At 41.5% G+C, this 6,294-nt stretch overlaps 1 pseudogene; it reads left to right on the forward strand.

Annotated features, from left to right (window-relative positions):
- The first annotated feature begins 1,867 nt into the window (after nt 1-1,867).
- LOC113913317 lies at nt 1,868-3,816 on the forward strand (annotated as a pseudogene).
- The last annotated feature ends 2,478 nt before the right edge of the window (nt 3,817-6,294 follow it).

Genomic DNA, 6,294 nt, shown 5'->3' on the forward strand with positions numbered 1-6,294 from the left:
CTCCCTGCTCAACAGGATGCCTGATGCAGGGATGCATCATGGGATGCTGGGATCATGACCTGAGCAAAATATCAGATGCTTAACTGACTGAGCCATTCAGGCACCCAGGAAAGACTTTATTTTTTACTTTTATTTATTTATTTATTTATTTATTTATTTATTTATTTATTTATTTATTATGTTCAGTTAGACATCATGTATTACATCATTAGTTTGGTAAGTAATGTTGAATAACTCATTAGTTTTATATAACGCACCCAGTGGTCATCACAACAGGAAAGACGTTTTGAAACAAGGTTTTTTAAATAAAAGATTTATAGAATAGCAGATATAAAATGAAAATTTAAGTCTCCTATGTGGCCCCTCCAGGGGTATCCTTTTTTTTTTTTTAGTTTATGTAAAATACAGTGTAGTATTGGTTTCTGGAGTAGAATTCAGTGATTCATCACTTACATACAACACTCAGTGGTGATCACAACAAGTGCCCTCTTTTATACCCATCGTCCATCTACCCAACCCAGACCCACTTCCCTCCATCAACCCACAGTGTGCAGAGCTGCCTGCACTCTGAAAGTTCTATCATGACCAACCCATCGCCATGGTGACCGATGATGCAACCTTTCCTTCCATTTCAACTGTCACTCTGTGAGCCGAGCCCTTGCAGTTTGGTAACAGGTGTGAAGTTTCCCACGATGGGCGACCTGAATTGCTGTTCTACAGGTATGTTCCTATGGATTTTCTGAATTCTCTTCTCTCAAGTTGGCTGCCTCACTTCCAGAGAAATTTCTTTCCTTTTTTTTCTTTTCATGGCCACCTTCCAATTTGTCCACACTGATAAATGAATATTCTAGGTTTTCCAGATTAGTTACTTTTGATATTTTGATGAAGCTGGCTTTCTTAAATAGATTCTAAATCCAGAAAACTGTACTATTTCTGAATGCCAATTTCATACATAGTCATACCGAGAACGCACGCAGGGAATACACCACACTGCTCTCATTGGATCAGGAGAATCTTGATGCCATCCCAGCAACACATTATAGGGAAAGGAATTACAAGTCACCTCTTCTCAAGGTGGACGATAAAATCTGGAAGCAACTGTAAGCAGTCTAAATCCAGACATTTTTAGAAGAAGAGAAACTGGAATATCTTGTGGTATTTTCATGGGTTGGTGTTCACTGGCTGTCTGGATGATGCCTGGGAGTGAATGAGAAGGGACTGTGTGCCATCGGGTAGAAATATCAAGTGTTTTGTTGTTGTAGCAGACTGTAGTGGATATTCCAATGAAAATTGGACCCAGAAGATGCAGAGATTTTTCACTGAAGGGCAGTTTGATTTTCAGATGTTAATTCCATGAATATTTTGTCTTCAAAGGCTTTATATTTCAATGTGAATATAGTAGTTTTTGGATGTGGCTTTTAAATATATTGACAGTGCAGAATTATTTCTGTTGCCTAAAAGCAAGGAAAATCATCATGAGTAGTCAGACTTTTAGTGGTCAATTTGTTTTTCACCTCAGTTCATCTCTTTCAAAAGATTTTGGTATCTAAACCTCTCGATAAATACCATGTTTGTTCAATTAAGAAATGCTATTTGAGATCCCATATAAATCTCTGAGACATGACATTCAAAATCATAGCAATGTCTTTCTTGGCCTTATCAAGGCCATGAGATAACATATCATTTCTTATTTCGAAATGAGCACATGTCCCCTTGACAGAGTTCCTCATGGAAAACAGTCTAGTACTTGCTGTTGTGGCAGTTGAAAAAGGCAGATGAATTACAAAAATGTATCAATTAAAAACTGAGTAACAATTTTATAAAAATAATATGTACACAGGCCTGGGCCCCACTTGTGTGAACTGCTATGATGGAAGTTAAAGGGGGAAAAAAATCACAGGAAAAGGTGCAAAGACATCACAGAAAAAAAAAAACAGATTTCATAGAAACAATGATTCTAGTTCATTAAAGACGTTTCCAAGGAAAGTTGTCAAGGAAGGTGGACCTAAAATCACATCTAAGAACTTTGAAAAATTACCACAAAACCTGGGGGAAAAGGTGTAAAGCAGTTCAAAAGTAAGCAGCAAGGGAATAAAATACCTAAGAACAAATTCCAGAAGGCAAATAAATTCAACAGGAAAAGAAAATTCCAGGCGGACGGTAAAAGTGATGAATCAGCAGCCAAGAAACCTAAATGGGAAGACTTCAGAGAACTAAAGCAAAGCAGACAACTCAGGGACAAAAACCAACTGACGTTGTTCGGGCAAAGCAGATTTGGGAAATCTTAAGAAGAAAAGACTGTGACAAAGGAAAGAGAGTGAAATTGAGTGATTGCTGAATTTGATTCAAGGGAAAATTAAAGCTATCACATTTGCCCTCGATTCAAGTCGTGTGATCCAGTGTTAAGTTCAATGTGGTGATGAAGAAGAGCTAAAACAGGCTTTTGAAGAACTGCGAGATGATTTGGTCCAATGAAGTAAAACTAAATATTCCGGAAATATTGTTAAGTAATTCCTCATGTATGGACGTAAACCACAGATTGCAGAGATAATAAGTTTTAAAGGCCACGTGAGGAAGATACTCTGGCTCGCAGAAGCGTCCGCCATCGTGGAGTACGTGTACAATGACAAAGCCATCTTGGAGCAGAGGAACATGCTGACCGAGGCATGCTGGGAACACATGCTTTACAAGTCAGTAGATCACCGAACCCTGGGCAAAGTATTAGAGGTACAGCCAGAAAAACTAGAGCTTATCATGGATGAAATGAAGTAGATTCTAAATCCAATGGCACAAAAGGAAGCTGTGATTAAGCACTCATTGGTGCACAAAATATTCTTGGACTTTTTTACCTTTGCACCCCCAAAGCTAAGATCAGAAATGATTGAAGCCATCCGCGAAGGAGCGACTTACCTGGCACACACACACACACACACACACACACACACACACACACACACGATGGCGCTAGAGTAGCCATGCACTGCCTGTGGCACGGCATACCTAAGGACAGGAAAGTGATTGCGGAAACAATGAGAATTACACCGAAAAGGTGATTAATGGCCAGCGCTCCCATTTGGTCTTACTGGTGACATTTGATTTTATGGATGATACTAAGCTTGTGAGGCAGATAATCATATCAGAAATATATTAGTTCCTTGCCTAACATAGTAAGTGACAAATATGGAAGAAAGGTCTTGTTGTATTCACTAAGCCCCAGAGATTCTGCACATACAGTGTGATAGATCATTGAGGTTCTACAGAAGGCAGATGGCGACACACACAGTAAGAAACATACAGTGATCCCCCATGAGAGTTTTAGAGTCCATCTCTCCAGCTTTGTTAGTTAAGCTACCTGCAAGGACATGCCCAAGAAGTGGTGCTAGATAATTTGCATGTGTTTTGGTGTCCAACATCCTGGGGGCTGCCACTGGAGATGTTAAGCCTGTCATGAATGCCATTGCCAGTTTGGCAGTGGCAAAGTTCCATCCAGGTGGCAAGGATGGACAGCTTCACTTCCCAGAACATCCTGCAGGACACCCAGTTCTGAAGTGGTTAATAGAACAAGATGAGAAGATGAAGGAAGTGAAACAGAACGTTGTTTTGCAAAAACACTTGTAGACCATGTTGGTATGAAGAACCTGAAGTCCTGGGCTAGTGTAAACAGAGGTGCCATTATTCTTTCTAGCCTTCTCCAGAGTTCTGACCAAGAAGTTGCACACAGTCAAGGCTGGATTGAAAGGCCTCATTCCCACACTGGAGAAAAACAAAAACACCAGCAAAGGAATAGAAATGCTACTTGAAAAACTGGCTGCATAGTGGACACAGTTAAGAACAAGATAGAATCATTTTTCCTGTTCTCTTTTCCCAGTGTGGAAAAGAGGGGCTTGAGTCCACCTTCCTGGGAATCTGGGTGCTCTGTATATGTCTTCTTCATATAAGAGTCTATTTATAAAACAGTTCCTAAAAAATAATAATATGTATACATATTCATATTTTTCAAAAGATTAAGAAAGAATAAAGAAGTGTTAACAATGGCTACATTTATGGGAAGATTTATTTTCTTCTTTGTACACTTTATATGTGGAAAATTGTCTACCATGAATATGTATAATTTTATAATCTTTAAAAAGAAAAAAGACATACAAAGAAGAAAGAAAAGCCACAACAGGAAAACTTTAGTGAATGTCTAGAGTAATAGGTGGCTAATTACTGGCCAAGGGACTGGTTGTGCCACATCATGTTTAGGGTAGATGCTCATTATCAGACATAAAGTCTTCAAGACATAATTTCTCCATTATACCATTGTCTTTTTGTAGCACCAATAATTAGCAACAATCTAAGATATTATATTGCCTTCCCCTCAAATACATGATGGTCAGCTTCTTTCCAGCACCATTAAAACTAAGCATTTCAGCATGCATATGAATTAGTTGTATATAACGTTCTAAAAATAAAACAGCAGCAACAACAAAAACAAAACAGAAGCTATTGTGAATACCTGGGTAAGGGAGAACAATTGGAGGTTGAGGATAACTGGGGATACTTTCATGTGCATTGAATACAGGCTTGGACATAAGTATCTAAAAAAGACACTATGACAATCATCAGGGAAAGGAAATTCTGAATGCCAGTAGCAGATGGAAACCAATATATATTGCACAATATGTACTTGAAGGTAGAATTCATGAGGGGGCAAGATAGCAGCTGAGTGGGGGACCTCATTTTATCTGGTCCCTCGAATTTAGCTGGATATCTATCAAACCATTCTGAATACACACAAATTCAGCCCGAGATGTAAGATTTATCTGGATCTCCACAAACAGAAAAATGACTACTTTTTTCGAGGTAGGAGGTGTGGAACCTTGGATCTTCTGGGGAAATATCCAACGATAAGCAGAGCAGGGAGGGATCCTCCATAAGCCGGCTGCTGGAAAGTGAAATCAAGGCCCTTGGAAATCACTCTAGTGACAGGCAACCCTTCTGAAAAGGACACAGGAGGTGAGCAGGGCAGAATTCTAGGGGGATCATTGTGGTCTCAGGATTCCAGGAGACTCAGAAAGAATGGGGTTAGCCCAAACCGATGGAGTGCCCAAGCAGTGGAACGGGGAGACTGGTTGTGGTCAGTGAGCCCAGAGGAGATTTTCAGCTCCAGACACCATAAACCGAGAGCCAAGCCAGGAGAGAGACTGCCCTCTGCATGACCACCCTGAAAAGGACTAGAAGGTGAGGGATATCTAACATCCAGGGTAGATATAGAACTGCTTGCACCCACAACAGGGACAGCTCTCACGGTGGTGTGGCCCATGAGGAGATGCTGGGGCAGCACCCAGCATGACCTAAGAACTGCAGAGGAGGGTGCACGGATGAGCCCAGGGCCACTGGCGGGTGTGTAGTCACAAGGCACAGAGGCATTCGCAGGTTCCCGTGGCTCACCCGGGGTGGGGGGAGTGGGGGAAGAGCAGTCAGCAGGAGCCATTGGATTCGCAGTTTGGCACATAAAGAGCCTGCGCCCACAACTGGGTAACAGCTCTCAGGGGGGTGTGACCCCCAAGGGACACTGGGAAAGCCCCTGGACACTAGTAATTGCAAAGTCACAAAGCACAGAGACGCTTGCAGGTCTGCATGACTCCCCCAAGAGAGGTGTGGCAGGCATGAATGGTGTCAGTCTCTAGAGTTTGGTAGAGGCAGAGGTGGAGACGGATTGACCTGGAGGATTTGCCAAGGTTGGGGGGACTGCAACATTGTGGCTCTGGGCCAGAGGTTCCCACATGGCCATATTTGCTCTGACCCTTTAAAGAGAAGCAGAAAGAGGCCAGGGAACAAAAGCGATGCAGCCAACCAGCTCACATTAAGTCCATCCCCCTGAAACTCCACCCAGGCAAAGACACCCAAGAAGCCTAGCAGCAGGCCCCTCCCCCAGAAGACAGACTAGAAGAATAGGTGAATGATAAGCTTATTTCCCACAGGACTGTGAAACACCAGCACCAGGGGAAAATAATATAGGGAGCTCCAGGTGTTCCCTCACAACTCGTTTATACTTCAGGCTAAAATTTACATTTTTTAGTTTCTTTTCTTCTTTCTTTCTTTCTCTCTCTCTCTCACTCTTTCTCTTTCTTTCTTTCTTTCTTTCTTTCTTTCTTTCTTTCTTTCTTTCTTTCTTTCTTTCTTTCTTTCTTTCTTTCTTTCTTTCTTCTTCCTTCCTTCCTTCCTTCCTTCCTTCCTTCCTTCCTTCCTTCCTTCCTTCCTTCCTTCCTTCTTTCTTTCTTTCTTTCTTTCTTTCTTTCTTTCTTCTTT

The sequence above is a fragment of the Zalophus californianus genome, chromosome 14, assembly GCF_009762305.2.
Source record: "Zalophus californianus isolate mZalCal1 chromosome 14, mZalCal1.pri.v2, whole genome shotgun sequence".
In the NCBI taxonomy this organism is placed as follows: Eukaryota; Metazoa; Chordata; class Mammalia; order Carnivora; family Otariidae; genus Zalophus; species Zalophus californianus.